At 44.4% G+C, this 25085-nt stretch overlaps 1 long non-coding RNA gene across 1 annotated transcript in view; it reads left to right on the top strand.

Annotated features, from left to right (window-relative positions):
• LOC116971197 overlaps positions 1-25085 on the top strand; it is a 68978-nt gene that overhangs the window by 114 nt on the left and 43779 nt on the right. Inside the window, exon 2 of the long non-coding RNA XR_004411434.1 lies at positions 10551-10696. This is a non-coding gene — a long non-coding RNA (uncharacterized LOC116971197). The remainder of the gene's footprint in view (positions 1-10550; positions 10697-25085) is intronic.

The following is a 25085-nucleotide window of genomic DNA, read 5'->3' as shown; positions in this document are numbered from 1 at the left end:
AACCAAGATGCACCAGCCACATTTCAGTTGAAAAAAATACTCAGCATTTTCTTAATTGTTGCTTTTAGACACCAAGCTGAAACCTGCAAATTTCAGGAAGGCCTCGGGGTTGGCCATTTCTTCCTCAAAAAAGGAATGGCCAACAATTTCCTCTCAACCAATGCCCCTCCTCTATCTGACAGAACTTGCCGTCAACCTTTCTTCTGATTCCTCTCACTTTCTTCAAGTTAAAGGTGTAGCCACTTGCTCTTGCCTGGGCCCCAGTTATGCTTAACCTTTTGTTATCTACATTAACCTCTATTGAGGGAGTGCAGCATAGGTTCACGAGGTTAATTCCCACCCTGTCTCTTACAAGGATGTCATCCCTTCTCATTGTTTCTCCGTCTCCATCACATTTGAGATGCTACAAAAATGTTGAATACCCCCCTCCCATCCCCTAACAGTAGTGGATGGAGCCCTCATCCCGATCTCTCGTGTTCCCACATTTCCGCCCTTGGCCCCCCTCATTCTCAGGCATATTTGCCAGCTTCGACTCAATACTACCACCAGTCACATCTTCCCTTCCCCACCTCTTTCTGCTTTCTGCAGAGACCACTTTCTCCATGGTTTGCATATCCCTCCCTACATATACTGGTCCCTCCTGGGCACGTTCCCCCTGAAACTGCAGAAAAATTAAATTAAATTATAAATTAAATTTCTTTGTTTATATAGCACATTTTTTGTCAACTTGCATTGACCCCAAAGTGCTTCACATAATTACATCCACACACACAGGCAAAGGTGGGTGAAGTGTCTTGCCCAAGGACACACACAGGCAAAGGTGGGTGAAGTGTCTTGCCCAAGGACACAACGACAGTATGCACTCCAAGCGGGATTCGAACCAGCTACCTTCCAATTGCCAGCCGAACACTTAGCCCATTGTGCCATCTGTCGTCCACAGAAGGTTGCAACACCTATCCCAACACCCGCAACCTCCATCCAGAGACCCAAAACGCCTGTCGAGGTAAGATATTCAAAAGGTCACACGTGCATTCGCTAACCTCATCGACTACATTTGGTGCACCCGGTGTGGCTTCCTTAACTTCGGCGGGGACGAGGCCACCGTTTCACCGAACACGTGCGCTTGGTCTGTTAAGACTTGCTGGATCTCCTGGTTGACAGCCATTTTGACTTCCCTCCCCATTCCCACACTGGCCTTTCAGTCCTGGGCCTCCATTGTCAGAGTGAGGTCACACACAAAGCAGCAAAACAGCGCCTCATGTTCCACGTGGGTAGCTAACAACCCAACGGTATAAACATTGAATTCTCCAATTTGAGGTCACGCCCTGCCTCCTTTATCCCACTCTGTTCCCTGTGCCCCACCTGGATGCACATATCACTCTTCTCTCCTTATCTCACAACCTTTTGTCTTGTCATCTCTGGTCTTTGCCCACCCATCTGCCAATGAAACTCCCCTTCACCTATATCCACCTATCACTTGCCTGGCTTTGCCCTACCCTCACTTCAGTTCCAGCTTTCTCATCACTACTACAATCGGTCTGAAGAATTATCCTGATCCAAAATGTCAGCCATCTGTGTCCTCCAAAAATGCTGCCTGACCCATTGGGTTACCCCAGCACTTTGTGTCTTTTTTTGTAAACCGCCATCTGCAGTTCTTTGTGCCAAACAATACTGTGTGGCTTGATTGGTGGTTAAAACCAAAAACCATTTGCGACGCATTACAGAGTACGAAATACTCACACCAAGTAGCTCTCATTGATCTATTCGGAGGTTAGATACCTGCTGCAGGTATTGATGTCTGCGATTTCAAGACTGGGGTTTCTTTGTAGAGCGGCACGGTTGTGCAGCGGTAGAGTTGATGCCTGACGGCGCTTGGAGCGCCAGAGACCCGGGTTCGATCCTGACTACGGGCGCTGTCTGTACGGAGTGTGTACGTTCTCCCCGTGACCGCGTGGTTTTCTCCGAGATCTTCGGTTTCCTCCCACACTCCAAAGACGTACAGGTTTGTAGGTTAATTACAAGATTCAAGATACATCTATTTGTCACATGTGCCAGATGGCACAGTGAAATGTGATTACCATACAGCCATACACTAAAATAAGGAACACAACACACGATAGATTTAAACATAAAACATCCCCACACAGCAGAATCAAAAGTTTCCCACTGTGAGGGAAGGCACCAAAGTCAATGTAATTGGCTTGGTATAAGTGTAAAATGTCCCTAGTGTGTGTCGGATAGTGTTAATGGTCGGTGCGGTCTCGAAGGGCCTCTTTCCACCTCGTCTCTAAATTAAACTAGACACAAGAAACTTCAGATACTGGAATCTTAAACAAAATGCAGGTGCTGGAAACATGGGGTTTCTTTGTGCTTGTGTGCATGATTTTAAAGCTTTTTGGCATTGACCACATAGGCAATATTTGAGTGCAGAAGCTTTATGTAATCAATCCACCTTTGGTTGTGTATAATGGTATCTCATTCTAATTGTACCGTTAGTCAATTGGGTGATTTCACAGATAACTAATATTGACTCGTATTATTAAATACAGCTGTAAACGACAAAGCACCGCACACAGGTGCCTCCTTCTCCTACGCTGCACAGTAAAGCACCATGAGTCATAGTAGCACTTTGCTACTTCACAGGGAGTGAACATTCTGTAGAAGATGTACTTACTGCAGAGGATCAGTCGGAGAGATTATGTACTTTCACTTTCTTCAATTAATTCTGGCAACTTATGTGGGAGAAAAGGAAAGGGATTTTTTTGAGAGGCGGATAAAAGCACTGGCTTGATAATCAGATCCGGAGAGAAGAAAAAAGTTTTGGTTAAATGACGAATGCACAAAATATATTGGGAAATGTAAATTGTCCTTTAGAGTATTATTCAGTGATTTGTTATCTGGCATCAATTTATTGACGATTGATATTGTAGAGCAGTAGTTCTCCACGACAGAACAATTCTCAGTGTGGTGTGTGGGGCCACACACACACAACTCTCCCAATGCCCCTTTAAGGGGCTGTCCCACTGCGGCAACCTAATTGGCAAGTTTAGAAGAGTTTAGGAGAGTTTGAAAAGATGTCATGTTGAAGACCTCCTTTGACTATGTGGAAGACCTCCTTCGACCTCCTTCGACTATGTTGAAGACTATCTACGACTACCTTCGACTACCCTCGATTGCCTACGAATAACATGCCGACCTACTACGACCTACTTCGGCTAAACCCACGAGTAAAAAAAGCATTGATTTTTTCCATGGCGACCTTTTTTTACTCGCGGGCATTTTTCAACAAGACCTCGAGTACGCGGGGCCTACTCTCGAGCATGAAGGAGAGTTACAAAGACCTCCTAGAACCTCGTGTCGACCATGCTGCGAGTATGAGTCGAGGGCAAACTTGCCAGAACTCGCGGATTAGGTCGCCACAGTGGGACGGCCCCTTAAGCATGTATTTGCTGACTGAAAATGCCATGATATGGATCAATATGTTGTAATACCTCCCATTCCTACACTATCAAATGTTGACCATACATATTTTAATAGTTAAACTCAGTTAATGAACATCAACCATTAATTTAAATCTGGGTTGACATATTATTGGTATCGGTTTAAGATCATGTGTGTCAAAATACAGTGAAAATCTTTCTTTGCGTGCTGTCCAGTCACATCATATTGTACATTGAGCACAATAAAGCCACACACAAGTACATCAGGTTGTGCAAAGAGGAAAAACAAATCAAAGTGCAGAATATAGTATTGCAGCTTTATAGCTTTGCAGTTATAGAGAAAGTGCAGATTAAAAAAATGTACAAGGGGTGCAAAGAGAGGTTGGAAGAATGGGTCTGCATCTTTAGCTTATGAAAGGACTGTTCATTTGTCTAATAATAACGGGAAAGAAGCTGTTCCAGAATCTGCTGGTTCGTGCTTCCAAGCTTTTGTATCTTCTGCCCGACTGGAGAGGAGAAAAGCAGGAATGACGGGGGTGTAAATAATTAATGGACTATTTTCCCCAGGCAGAGTGAAGTGTGGATGGAGTTAATTTGGGGGGGGGGGGGGGTGATGAAGCTGGTTTGTGCAATGGGCTTGGCCAGATCCACAACTGTGCGATTTCTTGTGGTCTTGGGCAGAGCTATTGCCTAATTGAGCTATGACGCATCCCAGTAGGATGCTTTCCACGGTGCATCAACAGACGTTGGCAGGGGTCCTTGGAGACGTGACAAACTTGTTAATGGTCTGAGGAATTAGAGGCGCTGCTGTGTTTTCTGGCTGTGGCCTCAAAGTGGTCGGTTGGTCAAGGACAAATTGTTGGTGATATTTATGCTTAGGAATTTGAAGCCTTGGCACCATTGATGCTGACAGGGGTGTGTTCACCAGCATGTTTCTTGAAGTCAATAGACAATAGGTGCAGGAGTAGGCCTTACGGCCCTTCGAGCCAGCACCGCCACTCACTGTGAGCATGGCTGATCATCCACAATCAGTACCCCGTCAATAACTAACTCCTTCATCTACTGATATTGAGGGAAATATTGTCCCGTGGAATCCACGTCATTGACCTCTCTATCTCTTTATTTATGGGAGATGCAGAAATTCCCTTTGGTCAGAGCACTAATTCGTAGTTGCTTGGCTCCCACTCCCATCCATCCATCCATCCATCCATCCATCCGTTTACGTTCCTCCACATTCTCCATCTTACTGTTTCCCTCACCCTCCTTCACCTCCTCGTCTCTCCCTAATGAGGATTGCCAACGTTCCCTCGTTGAGTTGGGAAAATCTGTGAAGAAAGCTGGCTGCCTGGTATAGGATATTCCATCTATACAATAGGGAGTCTGTGGGACATGGTCAAAAATCTATACGGCAACCTAAACATTTTAAGGCATGGTGTGAGCTGTAGCGATGCCTACAATGCAACTTCAATCCTGTTTATTTGTGCTCTATCTAGTTAGAGGGGAAAGTGCAGGAAACTGTCGATATTGTACCACCATTACTGACCTGCTAGCTCAAGGACTGATGAGTCAGGCAGCCAATTGCCAGTACAAGCACCCAACCACATGCTGGCAATGGACCCAGAGCCCAGATGGCCTGTTACCCAACACAGGCAACACCTCGGTTCTATGTAGACCCTGCCCCTGTACAGCCCAATCTCATGCTTCTTTCTGTTCACTTTTCACTGCACCTCGGTACATGTGACAACAAACTAAACCACAAGTTCTTACTTTGTGCCTTTATCATTCTTGACCTTCTTCCACCCTTTCCTGTAGCCCGTCCACTCTCAATCACTCTTCACACCCTTCTTTATAATCTAACATTGCCTTTTATCTTTCCCCAGTTCATCACTCATTCTCTGACCCACTAATGTAGGGTCTCAACATAAAATTGTTCAGGTTGCATCTCTGGAGATAGACACAAGGTGTTGGAGTCAGGCAACATCTCTGGAGAAAAAGGATGGATGTTGTTTTGGGCTTCAGACTGGAGGACATGCATCGCTAGTGGACTTGTTGTCTGCCCTGATCTGAAACGCCATCGAATCATACCTTTCAGAGGTTCTGTTTGACCTTTTGAATGACTCCAGCACTGTGTGTGTTATTCAAGATTCCAGCATCTGACTACAACTGCTTGTCTGTACGGAGTTTGTACGTTCTCCCCGTGACCTACGTGGGCTTTCTCAGTGACCTTCGGCTTCCTCCCACACTCCAAAGACGTACAGGTTTGCAGGTTAATTGGCTTGGTGAGAATGTATAAATGTAGAAATGATCCCTTGTGTACGCAGGGCAGCGTTACTTTGCAGGGATGGCTGGTCGGGGTAGGCTCAGTAGGCCAAAGGGCCTGTTTCCACGCCGTATCTCTAAACTAAATGAAAAACATTACAACTCTGGAGGTTTGGTTACAACTTACAGACGAAATAGATGAATGAATGTCTGTAAGAACGGAACCTGTTTATTACCCAGGGTTGTCTGTAGTTCAGTTTCAACATGTAGGTAATACGTCAGTGGTGCTGCTCCATAGCTTTGTCACATTGTTTCCAAGGCAAGTGAAGATTACTGTCTTTGCCAGCAGTTACTTTCTACGGGATTCGTACCAACGTGCAGTGTGGCCTGCTCTGTGACGATAATAGGACTGTCTTGAATGGGCATTATGAAGCCAGGTGGTTTCCATAACATCCATCGCCTCCCGGCTATTACACCACAAGATTTGCAGCCCAGCCAGAGGAAACATCAACCCTGCATCCACAATGTCAAACTGCTTAAAAATGTGTATGTTTTAATGAACTCCACTTCCCATTCTTCTAAACTCCAGAGAAAAGAGGAAGGAAGTCAGCACTCAAATAACAATACACATGATATACACGGTTCTTAGAGGTAGTCTCACTTTCAGAGATACTACAAAAAACCTAAGCCTTCCTTACTCCAACACAAACAATTCCGGTCTCATTACAAGGAACGTCAAGTCCCAGCTGCCATTACTACAGTTAGTGAATAATGAGGTGTTACAGCAATCAACTGAGATGAGCAATTATGTGATTAGCATTGAGAAGGAATAAAGTATCAATTAACATCTCACAAACACTGTATTACTGCTTGTTTAAATAATTCAATCACTCTCGTTCAAAAAACAGATTTGCAGACGATTAAATTAGAGAAGGAGTAGATTTCTTGAAACAATGTTTTTGTTCTTAAACAGGAATAGATTTGCCCAGGTATTGTAAATATTCACAAACCTATAATTGTCAAGTTCATTTTATTGATACAAGTACCTTATGTAAATCACAATGTCAACACCTCTTAATATAAAGGCACATTTGTGCAATTGCAATTTGGCCAGCACATGATAGCAGCTTGAATAAAAATAAAAATCATTCCCATCCCCATGCCATACATTTCTTGGAAATGTTCCAGTAGGTTTGATATTAATACACAGGACCAGCTCTCCTTGTTCAAGTTATTTTCACTTAGAGCTTGCAGGCAGGCTGGTTTCATATATGAACGCACAGCTAATTAGATTGTGTACTCAAGCTAACTTTTTCTGTTAAAATTATCTCAGCAATATGTGCTAAAACTACCAAGACATGTCAATAGACGCAAAAAAAACATAGAACCCTGGAGTAAATCAGCTGGTCAGGCAGCATCTTTGGAGGGCGTGCAAAGTTGTGATCTCGGCTCCCAACCTGAAAGGTCACCTAGTCATGTCCTCCACAGATGCCCCACCTGACCTGCTGAGTTACCCCAGCACTTAGTGTTGCTTTTATAAAACAGCATCTGCAGTTCCCACATTGATTCCTGGGATGGCAGGACTTTCATATGAAGAAAGACTGGATAGACTTGGCTTGTACACACTAGAATTTAGAAGATTGAGGGGGGATCTTATAGAAACTTACAAAATTCTTAAGGGGTTGGACAGGCTAGATGCAGGAAGATTGTTCCCGATGTTGCGGAAGTCCAGAACAAGGGGTCACAGTTTACAGATAAGAGGGAAGTCTTTTAGGACCGAGATGAGAAAATCATTTTTCACACAGAGAGTGGTGAATCTGTGGAATTCTCTGCCACAGAAGGTAGTTGAGGCCAGTTCATTGGCTATATTTAAGAGGGAGTTAAATGTGGCCCTTGTGGCTAAAGGGATCAGGGGGTATGGAGAGAAGGCAGGTACGGGATACTGAGTTGGATGATCAGCCATGATCATATTGAATGGCGGTGCAGGCTCGAAGGGCCGAATGGCCTACTCCTGCACCTATTTTCTATGTTTCTATGTTCCCTGTGTCTCAATAAAAACAAAATAGAAATATATGAACAGAAAGCATCCAGTGTATGAGGTGTGATCTAATGGATAAACATAGCTAAGTCTGCCTAAAGTAATTATGTTCCTCAGTGCATATTCGTAAAAATTAGCAATCAGGGAAAAATAACAATCCTGAGCTTTAGAGAGGAAATGACCATAAATCAACACACATCTAATTATTTCCAGTTGTTTAGTCTTTACCTACTGTAAGTGCAGAATTCCAATAGGAGTTAAGAAAATTGGAGAGACGCCAATTCCTTTTTTATATGAAATTGTAAAATACACAAGGAGTGACATTTAAGAGCAGGCACTTGCAATACCACACAACCATTCGCCCTAGCAGCTGTTTAGGGCATTGCTGGCTTGCATTGGGAGGGCACTGAAGGATAGCTTTGATGTAGCAAAGAGCATGGTCCTAATATGGGCCACAACACAAGCCCTGTCACTGTGTGAGCAAATACTGGTCAATTCAAACTATTGTTCCAGACTGAACCCACTGATCTGGTGAAGGAATTTGTCAGCTATATTATCCCACCATTTGAGCTTCCTACTTCCCATTTTGGATCGCGAGAGGATATTGAGCCAAGATTTGCGGGGTTGTGCAGTTTGGTTGGCCCTGGTAGGCTGCTGCATATTATTGTCTTTTTGAGGCAAAAACTTCAAGTTTTTTTCAAGGAGCACAGAGGATTACAGAGAAGGTTCACCAGACTGATTCCTGGGATGTCAGGACTTTCATATGAAGAAAGACTGGATAGACTCGGTTTGTACTCGCTAGAATTTAGAAGATTGAGGGGGGATCTTATAGAAACTTACACAATTCTTAATGGGGTTGGACAGGCTAGATGCAGGAAGATTGTTCCTGATGTTGGGGAAGTCCAGAACTAGGGGTCACAGTTTAAGGATAAGGAGGAAATCTTTTAGGACCGAGATGAGAAAAACATTTTTCACACAGAGAGTGGTGAATCTCTGGAATTCTCTGCCACAGAAGGTAGTTGAGGCCAGTTCATTGGCTATATTTAAGAGGGAGTTGGACGTGGCCCTTGTGGCTAAAGGGATCAGGGGGTATGGAGAGAAGGCAGGTAAAGGATACTGAGTTGGATGATCAGCCATGATCATATTGAATGGCGGTGCAGGCTCGAAGGGCCGAATGGCCTACTCCTGCACCTATGTTCTATGTTTCTATGTTTCTATGGCAACCTCTTTATCGAGACATTAGTCAAGAGTCAAGAGTGTTTTATTGTCACATGTCCCAGATAGAAGAATGAAATTCTTACAGAATATGCAAACATGGTATAATATGACAAACGAGAGAAAAGAAAAGCCTGTGAGTATATATATATATATACTCACAACATACCCATATATATAGCCTATACGAAGTTGTAGTGTTTAATAGCCTGATGGCTGTAGGGAAGAAGCTGTTCCTGAACCTGGACGTTACAGTTTTCAAGCTCCTGTACCTTCTTCCCGATGGCAGGGGTGAAATGGGTGTGAGGCCTATTGAGAAAGGTGAAATGAATGTGAGCTATTAAGATGGGAATATGACTATGAATATTCTCAATAAATTCAAGATCAAGAACTTGAGACTAACTAAAGAAATTTTTAAAAAGCGAGATGTGAAAATTAAAATGATTTCCATTCTCCCCCTCACCTGTTACTGCCACACTTGCTTCAGATGTTTCAATGCTTAAAACAAGGAATGGCTCTACACATTGCCCAAGTATAAGATGGTATTGATGTTGGGAACGTTGATGATGTCTCATCACATCAGCAGTGAAATGGTTGCAGTTCACAAGTACATCATGCACATAAAACAATGACCTAACCCCCTTCTGAGTTCTCAGGGTCAACCAAATGAAATCATTTGAATATCACTCCAAATGTTAATGATGCAGCTAAAACTTGGACAGCCAAAACCTTTGTTTAAGAAGGAACTGCAGATGCTGGAAAATCGAAGGTAGACAAATATGCTGGAGAAACTCAGCATCTATGGAGCGAAGGAAATAGGCAGACTGGATTTCTGAAGATGGGTTTCGACCCGAAACATTGCCTATTTCCTTCGCTCCATAGATGCTGCCTCACCCACTGAGTTTCTCCAGCATTTTTGTCTACAGCCAAAACATTTGCTGGGAATGTTTCTTGTTTGGTATGAAAACTAAAAGCTGATCTTCCAGGTTGCTCAGCTGCCTAATTCCTGGCCTTCCCGCGCCTATTTCATCAAGTGCTGAAGTACCAGGAGCTTAATACAATAATACATTTTATACCGAGCATGTACAGCTATTAATAGACATGCATAAATATCACAATAAATCTTCAGCTCATCTGAAATTAATGAATGTAACAATGAACAGTTGAACTAGTTCAAATCAAAAAAACATTTCAAAAGCTGGAGACAAAATAACTCCTCGAATTTTGTTGAAATACGAGGCTGGCCACAAAGCCCAAACTGCCCCACCTCCACATTCACCTTCTTCCCACATTTACTAAAAGTCAATGAAATCAGTACACATGTGCTAAATATATTTATATGACATTCCTTTTCCATTATTTTAATTGTTCTCTCTCCAGAACCATATCTAGTAGTTCAACGTTCTCTGATATTTTTAGCACACTGGCTAATATGTTTGTATGTCAGTCCTGAATGTGTTCTTTCAACATGATCATTAACCTACAGCACACACTGTAATTGGATACCAACACAGTTGCCAGCACACAAGAACACAGCACAAAGAGTTGTCTCCGCCCCTATATGCCACCTCAACCCTGCTCTATTTTCTGCTTGAAAGCCTCCCCTGACAACTTATTTCTGGGGTGTCCAAAACCATCCAGTGGACTGGACCTGGCCTGTTCAATGATACGAAGCACAACGTCTTCTGGTGAAAAACTTGCCAGGAGAAACAGTCAATCTGCAAATGGAGAATGGAGAACAAAGGTAAATTTCACTTAAAAAGTCAAGCAAGCACTGGACATAAACGCACAAAGTGCTGGAGTAACTCAGTGGTTAAGGCAGCATCTCTGCAGAACATAGATAGACAATGTTTCGGGTTGGGCCTCTTCTTCATTCTCTAAAGGAGGGTCCAACCCGAAGAGCTGCCTATCAGCCTGATGAAGGGTCCCAACCCGAATTGTTGCCTATCCATGTGTCCGGAGATACTGTCAGACCCACTGAGTTACTCCAGTACTTTTTCTTTTGCTCAACTTTCCAGCAATTGCAGTTCCTTGTTTCTACTATTCTGAACATTCTGTCATATAACCTAATTATTGGGCTTCCCTTCACTTCCAGTCAAGACCCCCACTGTCATTAATCTTTGGGGGAAACAGCATTGCTGAGAGCTATAAAAAAGTCAGGGGCGGAAATCCTGGGGGTGGGAACAGGGGCGACACGTCCTCCCAATGCTTTGAGAGGTAGGGGGACAACCCCCCCCCCCCCCAAGTTTTGTAATCCGGACTTTATCAGCCGCCTTCTAAGGGCTGAATTGGCCCGTTCACGGGGCCTTTCAGCGCCCGGCGCGGCTTAAAATCAAACTGCTGCATCGAGTCGATCGAGGCTCCCGATGTAGAAGCCCCTGCCGGCCGATGAAAGACCCCGTGAACGGGCCGATTCAAGCCCCACGATTTGGGGCGGACAAAGCGGAGATCAGAGTCGGTCACCAACCAGGTCAGCTCCTGATGTTACCGTCCACAGGGCCCACGGCCGAAGCCTCGCGTGTGTGCGCTTGAGCGTGCGCAGCCGCCAAGAAATTGTGTCCCCCGCGTGTTTTCTTAGCGATTTCCGTGCCTGAATAAAGTTAATCAACAGTGGTTGATTAAACGTGGCAGGTCATCCATATCAGTCGGCAGAGTAACGGCTGATGTTTCAGCGCATTTACCTTCTTTTCATTCATTGCTTTCTAAGATCTAGCATAACTGGTAATCCCAGCATTTATTTGCGTAGGAAGGAACTGCAGATACTGGTTTAAATCGAAGATAGACACAAAAAGCTGGAGTAACTCAGCGGGACAGGCAGCATCTCTGGGGAGAAGGAAAGTGTGACGTTTCGGATCGAGACCCTTCTTCAGACTTCTCCAGAGAAATCCTTCTCTCTAGAGATGCTGCTGCCTGTCCCGCTGAGTTACTTCAGCTTTTTGTGTCTATCCCAGCATTTATTTCCCTTCCGGATTTTCTTGAACTGCTGCAGTCCTGCTGAATGTACACAAACAGTGTATAGAGTTCCAGGATTTACACACAGCAATGATGAAGGATCACCAATACATTTCTATAATATTAAGCGCGGAAGTAGGACACTCGGCCCCTCAATCCTGTTCTGTCTGTAACGGTTGAACTAATTGCATCCTGAATCTCATATTCCCACATACCCATCACAACTACCTCCCCCCACCCCCACCTCCACCCCGACCCCCACCCACCCTTGCGCATCTACATTGCCTTATCTAAATCATCCAAATATCTACATCCACCATAGTTCGAGGAAGGGTGTTCCTAAGATCCATGGTCCTCTGAGAGAAAGAACAACTCATCTCATCTCTTCCTAACTCTGGGAAAAGTAGGCTATATCTTGAAGGCTATAATGTGCTTATTCAAAAGTATTTTCCTTATCTTATTTTCTCTTTCACGACAACGAGCATATGGAAATGTTGACAGAGATATCAGAGCAGGATGGAATAGAAGATTAAAGTGACAGTCAGGTCAGGTGGCAGGCAATGCTGAGAGGCAGGTGCTCCCCTGACAACTTATCCATTCCTCTCTGCTTGATGGATCTCACTGTGTGGACTGATGTTCTAAATCCCAGCTGAAACAGATCAGCTGTTTCAATAAAAATGTTTCTATCAGTGGTGAAAACTTTTCACACACGGCATTTCCTTTCGCAATGGAATCAGTTGTTCAGCCTCTCTAGTCTGTTCAACCATTCAATTCAATTACAGTTACTCTACAGTTGTCCCACCTGCAAGGATGTTATCAAAGTGCTGCCATCATTAGTTTGAATAAATCAGGGCAGCCGTAAGATTGTAGAAAAATGCATTCAAGGTCCCAACCCGAAATATCACCAGTCCATTCCCTCCCCAGATACTGCCTAACCTGCAGAATTCCTCCAGCATTTTGCATTTTGCTTAAGATGCCAGTATCTCCAATCTCCAGCTAATATTTTAGTTTTAATATAGAATAGAATAGAATAGAATAGCCTTTTATTGTCATCCAGACCGAAGTCTGAACGAAATTTAAGCAGTCATACATATAATACAATACAATAAAAAACAACAATAAACACATATTAACATCCACCACAGTGAGTCCACCCAACATCTCCTCACTGTGATGGAGGCAAAAGTCTTAGGGCTGCAGTCTCTTCCCTCCTCTTCTCCTTCTGCGCTGAGGCGATACCCCCCGGGCGATGTTAAAACCTGTCCTGCGGCTCAAACACCGCGGCCCGGGGTGGTCGAAGCTCGCCGACTCACCAGAACCTGCTGACGCAGCCGGCGGCCCGCGGCCGAACACCCCCGGTCTCAGGGTCAACCCGCCACCAGAAACTTGCCCGCTACCCAGCCCCCGGAGCTATCGTTCCCAGCCCCGAGCCGGATCGCCCTCACGTGAAGTTACTGCCACTGTCTCAGGCCTCGCGCCAGTGCCGCCGCTCCTCCCTCCAGGCTGGGCCGCCCCGACCGGGCACCGATCCTTCCCTCAGGCTGGCCGAACCCGGACCTGGGAGCCGATCCTCACTAAGGAGGCGGGCCGCCCAGACCGGGCCACCGCTCTCCTCAGGCGGGGCCGGCCCCGAACGGGCCACCGCTCCTCCCTCGGCTGGGCCGCCCCGACCGGGCGCCGCTCCTCCCCTCAGGGCTGGGAAACGCCGTAACTCCCCGAGCTCGGCTACTCCGACGGGAGCACCGTTTCCTTCCTCGGGCCGGCCGTCACAGCCCCTCACGAAAGCCCTGTTCCAGCCCCGAGCCGGGCCGTCCTCACGGGAGCGAGCTCAGTGCGAGTCCTGGCGGGCTCTGCCTCCTGAGCCTCGAGGTCGCCAGCTCCGCCATTAGGCCTCAGCGCAGACGGAGGCAGAGAAGGGGAATACGACAAAAAAGTCGCATTCCCCCGCAGGGAGAGACAGCAACCCCCGTTTCAACCCCCCCCCCCCCAAACACAAACTAAAAACCAAAACTAGACTAACCAAAACGAAAATAAACAACCCAAAAAACACAAAACAAACAGGACTGCCGGAGAGCCGCTGCAGCCAGAGCCGCGCCGCCGCCGCCAATATGGATCAACATCTGAAACATTAATGCCCCTGTCCCACTTAGGAAACCTGAACGGAAACCTCTGGAGACTATGCGCCCCACCCAAGGTTTCCATGCGGTTCCCGGAGGTTTTTGTCAGTCTCCCTACCTGCTTCCGCTACCTGCAACCTCCGGCAACCACCTGCAACCTCCGGGAACCGCACGGAAACCTTGTGTGGGGCGCAAAGTCTCCAGAGGTTTCCGTTCAGGTTTCCTAAGTGGGCCAGGGGCATAACTCTTTTTCACTACCCATGGATGCTGTCTGACCTGATGGGCATTCCCAATATTTTCTGCCTTTTTATTTTTATTTTCTAACATATCCAGCATCTTGATTGGCATCTTAATTGCAAATTGTATTTAGACATGTTTGAGGTTCTCAGAGAAAGAATTGAACAAGTAATTGCTGGATGCAGATGAATAAAATGGGATGGATTTGGTACAAAAATAATCAAAACCGCTGATGGAATGGCAGCCTTCATACTGTGTTTAGAGAACTAGTGGATACAAAGAGGTAGAGGTTTATTACAGCTATCTAAAGCGCTGGGTGTACCACCAGTGTATTCGGAGTTGTCATTGTGTGTTACATTTTCGGAAGGATACTTTAGCCTTGGACCAATGCATACAACTGGTTGAAGGATTAAACTATGAGGATCAATTAGACGGTTGCTTAACCTGCAATTTATAACATGAAGGGAAACCTGATCCAGGTTTGTGAGATTCTAGGATTCTGGGATTTAATAGGGAGAATAGAGAGAGTCTAGTTAAGTATAGAAACAACGAATTGCAAACACTGGTTTACAAATAAAGACACTAAGTGCTGGAGTATCACAGCGGATGGGGCAGCATCCCTGGAGAACATAGATAGGCGATGCTTTGGGTCAGGACCTTTCTTCAGACTGATTGTGGTGGGCGGGGAGAAGAAACTGGAAGAGAGGAGATGCAGGACAAAGCCTAGATTGTGTTATAGGTTACTAATAGGTGGGTATAGGTGAGGGGGATTTGTGATAGGCAGATGGTTGTACAAATGCCAGGGATGAAACAACTAGAGTTGAGAAGGTGTAAGACAAAAGTTCATGTTTAGGAAGGAACTGCAGATGCTGGTTTAAACCGTAGACACAAATAGCTGGAGTAACTCAGCGGGACAGGCAGCATCGCTGGAGAGAAGGAACGGGTGACGTTTTGAGTCGAGAAGAAAGGTCTCGACCCGAAACATCACCTATTCCTTCTCTCCAGGGATGCTGCCTGTCCCCTGAGTTACTCCAGCATTTTGTGTCTATCTTAAGTGGCCATTGAATATGGCTTATAGGTGTTTTCTCTAACACATTTGCTTGCATTGTGCTCTGGCAAATAGCAATAAATCCCAGTTCCACTTTGAAGGAAGCCAACAGTAAACTTAGCTTGGATTGAATAGTGACAGTCAGAAGAGTTAGGGGAAAGGGCCGGAGGCACAATTGGAGATAGAGAAGGGTGTTTGTAGATGGACGGGGATGAATGAGTCTGTCCTGATCAAAAAATAATCGTCCAAGCAAATCCCACCTTCCAGCATCCCACACATTCATAAGGTCAGAAGTGGTAGGAGCAGAATTAGGCCATTCGGCCCACCAAGTATACTCCACCATTCAATCATGACTGATCTAGCTCCCCTTCCTAACCCCATTCTCCTGACCTCCCCATAACCACTGACACCTGTACTAATCAAGGCTTTGTTCAACTATATCGGGAGCTTCTGCCTCTACCACTATTTCAGGTAGTGATCTTATTTTTTTAAACTCAGTTTCATTCTAATCCCATTTACCAATTACTTTAAAACTGCACCCCTGATTTTAAACCCCTCCACTAAAGGAAGTGGGTCCTTCAAATTTACTATCTAGGCTGCTCATAATCTTGTACACCTCAATTAATTCTTCCCTTAGAAGAATATTTTCCCTTCATAGAAAACAACCATAGCTAATCTAATCATTCCTCAGCTGCAATGTCCATGGCAGCATCCTTGTACATCTCTCTCTACATACTCTCTGATAGACACCAAAAATGCTGGAGTAACTCAGCGGGACAGGCAGCATCTCTGGAGAGAAGGAATGGGTGACGGAAGGGTTGCAACCCAAAGCGTCACCCATTCCTTCTCTCCAGAGACGCTGCCTGTCCCGCTGTGTTACTCTAGCATTTTGTGTGTATCTTTGGTGTAAACCAGCATCTGCAGTTCCTTCCCACACTCTGCATCCTCTCTGATGCAATCACACTTTCCCTGCTGTAGGTGATGACTAGAATTGCAGCATTAATCAAGCTGTAAGCAAGTTAATAGTGTTTGATGACCAAATTAATATGCTCAGCTCTTATATTCTGATAGACACATTATGTCTGCCATGCCAAATTTAGGGATAAATAATCATATATTGGGGCTCCTAAGGGACCGTGTTAGGAACCTGGAACAGCAACTCGATGACCTCTGTCTGCTCAGGGAGAGCGATGAGGTCATAGATAGGAGTTACAGGGATGTGGTCACTCCAAGACCACGGGAGACAGAAAACTGGGTCACAGTTAGGAAGGGCAACGAGCAGAGGCAGGGACTGGTGAGTACCCCGGTGGCTGTACACCTTGAAAATAAGTACTCATGTTTGAGTAAGGGTGGGGGAGACAGCCTACCTGGGGGCAGCAACAGCGGCCGGGCCTCAGGCATAAAGACCGGTCCTGTTGCTCAGAAGGGTAAGGAAAAGAAGAGGAGGGCAATTGTAATAGGGGACTCTATAGTCAGGGGGTCTGATAGGCGATTCGGTGGACGCAGACAAGAGACCCGGATGGTAGTTTGCCTCCCTGGTGCCAGGGTCAGGGATGTGTCTGAACGGGTCCAAGAAATCCTGAAATGGGAGGGAGAGGAGCCTGAAGTTGTGGTACATATAGGTACCAACGACATAGGTAAAAAAAGAGAAGAGGTCCTGAAAGAAGAATTTAGGGAGTTAGGTAGAGAGTTAAGGAGAAGGACTGCAAAGGTAACAATCTCAGGATTACTGCCTGTGCCACGCGACAGTGAGAGTAGGAATGGAGCGAGGTGGAGGATAAATGAGTGGATGAGGGACTGGTGCAGTGGGTATGGATTCAAGTTTCTGGATCATTGGGACCTCTTTTGGGGAAGGTGCGACCTGTACAGAAAGGACGGGTTGCACTTGAACTCGAGGGGGACCAATATCCTGGCGGGGAGATTTGCAAAGGCTACTGGGGAGACTTTAAACTAGTATGGGGGGAGGGACTCAAATTGGGAAAGCTAGCAGTCAGTGTGTGAGGCAGGAGGCAGAGAATGGTAGCACTCTGACCCAAAATGTAGGGGAGAGGGAAGAAAAAGACAATAAACAGAGAATAAGAGAGGGTGGGTTTCTTAAATGTGTATATTTTAATGCTAGGAGCATTGTAAGAAAGGTGGATGAACTTAGAGCCTGGATTGACACCTGGAAGTATGATGTTGTGGCGATCAGTGAAACATGGTTGCAGGAGGGCTGTGATTGGAAACTAAATATTCCAGGATTTCGTTGCTTCAGGTGTGATAGAATTGGAGGGGCAAGAGGTGGAGATGTTGCATTGCTTATCAGGGAAGATATTACAGCAGTGCTTTGGCAGGATAGATTAGAGGGCTCGTCTAGGGAGGCTATTTGGGTGGAACTGAGAAATGGGAAAGGGGTAGCAACACTTATAGGGGTGTATTATAGACCGCCAAATGGGGAGCGAGAATTGGAAGAGCAAATATGTAAGGAGATTGCAGATATTAGTAGTAAGCACAAGGTAGTGATTGTGGGAGATTTCAATTTTCCACACATAGACTGGGAAACACATTCTGTAAATGGGCTTGATGGGTTGGAGTTTGCAAAATGTGTGCAGGATAGTTTTTTGCAGCAATACATAGAAGTACCTACTAGAGAAGGGGCGGTGCTGGACCTCCTGTTAGGAAATGAGACGGGTCAGGTGGCAGAGGTATGCGTTGGGGAACAGTTCGGGAACAGTGATCACAATACTATTAGTTTCAATATAATTATGGAGAGGGTCAGAACTGGACCTAGGGTTGAGATTTTTGATTGGAGAAAGGCTAACTTTGAGGAGATGCGAAAGGATTTAAAAGGAGTAAATTGGGACATTTTGTTTTATGGGAAAGATGTGGAAGAGAAATGGAGTACATTTAAAGGTGAAATTTTAAGAGTACAGAATCTTTATGTCCCTGTTCGGTTGAAAGGAAATAGTAAAAAACGGAAAGAGCCGTGGTTTTCAAGGGAAATTGGACACTTGGTTCGGAAAAAGAGGGAGATCTACAATAATTATAGGCAGCATGGAGTAAATGAGGTGCTTGAGGAGTATAAAGAATGTAAAAATAATCTTAAGAAAGAAATTAGAAAAGCTAAAAGAAGATATGTGGTTGCTTTGGCAAGTAAGGTGAAAGTAAACCCAAAGGGTTTCTACAGCTATATTAATAGCAAAAGGATAACGAGGGATAAAATTGGTCCATTAGAGAGTCAGAGTGGACAGCTATCTACAGAGCCAAAAGAGATGGGGGAGATATTGAACAATTTCTTTTCTTCGGTATTCACCAAGGAGAAGGATATTGAATTATGTGAGGTAAGGGAAACAAGTAGAGTAGCTATGGAAACTATGAGATTCAAAGAAGAGGAAGTACTGACACTTTTGAGAAATATAAAAGTGGTTAAGTCTCCAGGTCCGGACAGGATATTCCCTAGGACATTGAGGGAAGTTAGTGTAGAAATAGCAGGGGCTATGACAGAAATATTTCAAATGTCATTAGAAACGGGAATAGTGCCGGAGGATTGGCGTACTGCGCATGTTGTTCCATTGTTTAAAAAGGGGTCTAAGAGTAAACCTAGCAATTATAGACCTGTTAGTTTGACGTCAGTGGTGGGCAAATTAATGGAAAGGATACTTAGAGATAATATATATAAGCATCTGGATAAACAGGGTCTGATTAGGAACAGTCAACATGGATTTGTGCCTGGAAGGTCATGATTGACTAATCTTCTTGAATTTTTTGAAGAGGTTACTCGGGAAATTGATGAGGGTAAAGCAGTGGATGTTGTATATATGGACTTCAGTAAGGCCTTTGACAAGGTTCCTCATGGAAGGTTGGTTAAGAAGGTTCAATGGTTGGGTACTAATGGTGGAGTAGCAAGATGGATTCAACAGTGGCTGAATGGGAGATGCCAGAGAGTAATGGTGGATGGTTGTTTGTCAGGTTGGAGGCCAGTGACTAGTGGGGTGCCACAGGGATCTGTGTTGGGTCCACTGTTGTTTGTCATGTACATCAATGGTCTGGATGATGGTGTGGTAAATTGGATTAGTAAGTATGCAGATGATACTAAGATAGGTGGAGTTGTGGATAATGAAGTAGATTTTCAAAGTTTACAGAGAGATTTATGCCAGTTGGAAGAGTGGACTGAAAGATGGCAGATGGAGTTTAATGCTGATAAGTGTGAGGTGCTACATCTTGGCAGGACAAATCAAAATAGGACGTACATGGTGAATGGTAGGGAATTGAAGAATGCAGTTGACCAGAGGGATCTGGGAATAACTGTGTACAGTTTCCTGAAAGTGGAATCTCATGTAGATAGGGTGGTAAAGAAAGCTTTTGGTGTGCTGGCCTTTATAAATCAGAGCATTGAGTATAGAAGCTGGGATGTAATGTTAAAATTGTACAAGGCATTGGTGAGGCCAATTCTGGAGTATGGGGTACAATTTTGGTCGCCCAATTATAGGAAGGATGTCAACAAAATAGAGAGAGTACAGAGGAGATTTACTAGAATGTTGCCTGGGTTTCAGCAACTAAGTTACAGAGAAAGGTTGAACAAGTTAGGGCTTTATTCTTTGGAGCGCAGAAGGTTAAGGGGGGACTTGATAGAGGTCTTTAAAATGATGAGAGGGATAGACAGAGTTGACGTGGATAAGCTTTTCCCACTGAGAGTAGGGAAGATTCAAACAAGGGGACATGACTTGAGAATTAAGGGACAGAAGTTTAGGGGTAACATGAGGGGGAACTTCTTTACTCAGAGAGTGGTGGCTGTGTGGAATGAGCTTCCAGTGAAGGTGGTGGAGGCAGGTTCGTTTTTATCATTTAAAAATAAATTGGATAGTTATATGGACGGGAAAGGAATGGAGGGTTATGGTCTGAGCGCAGGTATATGGGACTAGGGGAGAATACGTGTTCGGCACGGACTAGAGGGGTCGAGATGGCCTGTTTCCGTGCTGTAATTGTTATATGGTTATATACATTCTAAGGATCCTCTGTACAAATCAATACCTTCCCACTTAATATATATTCCCTTACTTTAATGCACCTACCCAAATCCTGAAACACACACAATGAAAATCAAATTCACTTCAGATGCTGAAAATATGTAATAAACACAGAAAATGCTCACGATGTTTGGCAGCATCTGTGGAATGAGAAACAGGATTAATGTGTTATGTCCGAATAACTTTTCAGGAGTTTGGATCTGATATGTCGACTTTGCTTTCTTTTTTCCACAAGGGCTGAAAATAATTGTTAGGATCACTGGGGTGTTCCGCCATTGGCATTTAGAGCCGAGATAGGAGATGGGAATTCACTTCAAAATGAGTTGGGATTTTTATGCGCTGAAACTTGGAAACTTTTGTAACTTTAGGACATACGAAACAGCAGTCCCCCCGGACATGAAAGTGAACTGAGGGATTCCCAGCAGTTTTCAGCAGGTGGTAGAAATGGTTATATGTTTCATGAGGGGGTTGTGGGAGAAACACTTGCTGCAGAAAATCTTTGATCTCATTGCTTTCCATTCCTGACTGCCACCATGTGTTGGACAAATTCACCTCTTGGTTTTTCCTCCTCTTGTAAGATAATTCCTGGCCTCTGCCCATTGCTTCTTTCAAAGGTCACAGCTCAAATGACAGAAGGTATGCATCCGAACATCGGGGATAAATGTTTGGACAGGAGGACACGCACATTTGTCACTGCACGCTGAACTCCCTCCATCTGTGATCGATAGAAACATACAGTTGAACAGCTGAAGTACTTGAGGTGCTTAGAAAGGAAATGTTTCTGAGACTGTTGTCCTGTACGGAAACTTCAATACATGCATCTTTTTCAGCAATGAGGCCATCATTTTTTTTTTTTTACTTTTTTCAATTGGGAAATGAATTACTATAAACATTCTAAATATCTCATAACCAATAAAGCAAAGGATATATGATAGCAATAATGGGGTGCAATTCTGTTGCTGATTTGTTCCAGTTCTTCACTAAATTGTCAGAAGATGGCACTACACTCACACCACTTTCTCAGGGTTCATTGTTAATAAAGACAAAACTCACAGATGTTGTGAAGCAGCAGCATTTCCATGCAAAATATACCAGCATGGCGATGCTTTTTAAAATCATTCCAAATGTATTAAATGCAATTAAAGCTACTCACATCAAAAGCATAATTACATGTATATTTACAACATTCATGCTGTTTTGCCTATTTCAGTCCAATTCTTTCTCGCAAGTATCTCGTCACCAGCTGCAATAGCAAATGGCGCAAATATATTGATGACACTTTACAGTGGTTACAATGCTCCACTGGGAAATGTCATTCAGCCAAGGCTTTGCCCAGTTTGGTTCGTTAGGTAAAATGGAACTATGTTTCTACAAACTGCTTTTGATATCTTGTGGATGAGGTCATACAATAGGAAATGAAAATGTCAGAATATGCCAAATGTTAGAACAATGACAAGAAACAAACTGAAAGGTCACTATTTTCAGTCTATTCTTTTCTTACAAATTTCTGGGACGTTGCATGGCTTTGTGGCTCAAAGAAAGGCTTCTCTGTGGCTATGATTTGGTATGTACATCTTTCAGTGATGACCTCAAGGATATCAACTACAATTGTTAGAGGGTCACCAACGAATCATCAGTTTTCACAGAGAGGGTTAAAGCACTGGTGTTATTGCTGTAGTCTCTTCAGAAAAATGACAATATTTCCTTTCTTTTTACGTGAGGGCAACTAACTTTGCAGAAATACATTTTGTTTCTGCTCTTTTTTGAGTAATTAATTCCTAAAGCTTGCTAAGAGTGATATGTCATTGGAGTTAATTTCCCACTGAGCACCTTCAGTGGACAGAACTATTTATGTCTGCCATTGAATGTGTTTTTTGTGCCTCGGTAAGACTTTGGAAATAACCATCACCTTCAGTTTTATAGATCCTGCAAATTTTCTTAATTGGACTGAAGCAGCAATTTCTAAGTAAATAAGTCCTTGATTTCAAGCAGCAATTTAATCAAACCAAGGTTTCCTGTTGCTCCCCTCCAATATATGCACGGAAAACATCTCCTCCTAATGTAGCTTACTGCAGCAGAATTAAATCAATCTGACGCTCCCCATTTGTGTTCAATAACGAGTTGTTGATCTGCAATTGAATTTCACCTGAAGTCAACTCTATTCACAAAGTAGCTTCTCCTATCATCAATAAGTGCTCCTGATATTTGTCTCTATTAGCAGTGTAACCTCTTGATTGTATCATGGAAGTAGTTGGGGGTAGCTGCAAGACATTCGCCATGGATGCCCTTGAATCTTTTCACTGAATTTCTACCCATTCTCTAGGTACCCACAAAGCTACAGAAGTAATGGGACTTTAATACAGAAGAAAATAGTTTTGTGTCCTATTATTGTCATGTGTACCGAGGTACGGTGAAAAGCGTTTTTGTTGCGTACTATACAGTTTGAAATGTGAGACTCCTTCTGCCTACTTACATAGATAATTAAGATCCAATCCACCTTGTGTTCTGTATAAGACAGAATTGCAGATGCTGGTTTAAATCGAAGGTAGACACAAAATGCTGGAATAAAGGGCCTGTCCCACTTACGTGTCCTTGGCACGCAAATTACGCGACCTCATGGTCGCGTTGAGGCGCACGGGCATCGTATGGCCGTGCGGGGCTTGTCCCACTGAGAAGCGCGGAGGGGTATGTAGTTGTGGACGACATCGCGCGGGGCTCCGAAATTTTTGTAGTGAACAAAATCTTTGCGCGCCAACGGCCTGTCGCGGAACTGACGGCCAAAGTGGGACAGGCCCAAGACCCTGGCGCGACGCAACATCTCACCTTCAACAGCAGCAGAAGCAGGCAAACGATCGCTGAACTCGGCCTGGGGCTCACGGCCGTTGCGGTCCGGAAATGCCCTCCACTTCTACTCCCAGGAGTAACTCAGCGGGACCGGCAGCATCTCTGGAGAGAAGCAATGGGTGACGTTTCGGGTCAAGACCCTTCTTTTCAGACTGAAGAAGAGTCTCGAAACTAAACGTCAACCATTGCTTCTCTCCAGAGATGCTGCCGGTCCCGCTGAGTTACTCCAGCTTTGTGTCCATCTTCAAATGACGTCACGTGCTCCAGACGGCTGAGCGTGCGCATGTAATCGCGCCCGACCTTCGCAGGATCATATCGGCTCAACGCGACCACGAGGTCGCATAATTTGCGTGCCAAGGGCACGTAAGTGGGACAGGCCCTTAACTCAGCGAGACAGGCAGCATCTCTAGATAGAAGGAATGGGCGAGGTTTCGGGTCAAGACCCTTCTTGTGTTCTGTTGCCCACCTTGAACGACATTACTAGAAGGACACAACAGTTAACATCTTGCTGGATTTCTTTGAGGATGTTTCAAACAATACAATCACAATAATACTTTATTAGCCAAGTATGTTTTGCAACATACGAGGAATTTCATTTGCCAAGTCAGTCATACAAATAAAAAGCAACAGAACACACAAAATACATTTTAACATAAACATCCATCACAGTGACTCCTCCACATTCCTCACTGTGATGGAAGATGAATAAAAAGTTCAATCTCTCCCTTCTTTGTTCTCCCACAGTCGGGGGCCTCGAGCCTTCCGTTGACGGGACGATCTTGAATCCCATCACCAGCGGTCGAGCTCTACGCATCAGGGCGATCAGCACCTGCATCGGGGTTTAATCTGAGTGGATTATGGGGAAATCAGTGGAGAGTGGTGTATTAGAAGTTCTGGAAGATGTTACCTTTCCAATGCTCTCCATCCAACTTTAGAAAAAAATCTCAGCTACATCTTACTTCTAATAGGTAGAAATGGATTTCGCACAAACACATTTTTCACTGAGGTTAGCATTTCACAAATATTTTTGTATCCATTTGGCAAGAATAAGTAATTGCGTCTAACTAAATTAATATTTAAATAAAAACAAATGGAAAAACAAGCATCAATTATGTCATAAGAAAATTAAAATGTTCTGAAAATGTTCAAACAACACCTCAATCATGAATAGCTTTTGCCACAGAGTGAGTGGGAAAGGGACAAACATAGAAACATAGAAATTAGGTGCAGGAGTAGGCCATTCGGCCCTTCGAGCCTGCACCGCCATTCAATATGATCATGGCTGATCATCCAACTCAGTATCCCGTACCTGCCTTCTCTCCATACCCTCTGATCCCCTTAGCCACAAGGGCCACATCTAACTCCCTCTTAAATATAGCCAATGAACTGGCCTCGACTACCCTCCGTGGCAGAGAGTTCCAGAGATTCACCACTCTCTGTGTGAAAAAAGTTCTTCTCATCTCGGTTTTAAAGGATTTCCCCCTGATCCTTAAGCTGTGACCCCTTGTCCTGGACTTCCCCAACATCGGGAGCAATCTTCCTGCATCTAGCCTGTCCAACCCCTTAAGAATTTTATAAGTTTCTATAAGATCCCCTCTCAATCTCCTAAATTCTAGAGAGTATAAACCAAGTCTATCCAGTCTTTCTTCATAAGACAGTCCTGACATCCCAGGAATCAGTCTGGTGAACCTTCTCTGCACTCCCTCTAGGGCAATAATGTCCTTCCTCAGATTTGGAGACCAAAACTGTACGCAATACTCCAGGTGTGGTCTCACCAAGACCCTGTACAACTGCAGTAGAACCTCCCTGCTCCTATACTCAAATCCTTTTGCTATGAAAGCTAACATACCATTCGCTTTCTTCACTGCCTGCTGCTCCTGCATGCCTACTTTCAATGACTGGTGTACCATGACACCCAGGTCTCGCTGC

This window comes from Amblyraja radiata, chromosome 1 (genome assembly GCF_010909765.2).
Source record: "Amblyraja radiata isolate CabotCenter1 chromosome 1, sAmbRad1.1.pri, whole genome shotgun sequence".
Taxonomy (NCBI): Eukaryota; Metazoa; Chordata; class Chondrichthyes; order Rajiformes; family Rajidae; genus Amblyraja; species Amblyraja radiata.
This window is presented reverse-complemented; position numbering and strand designations above follow the sequence as displayed.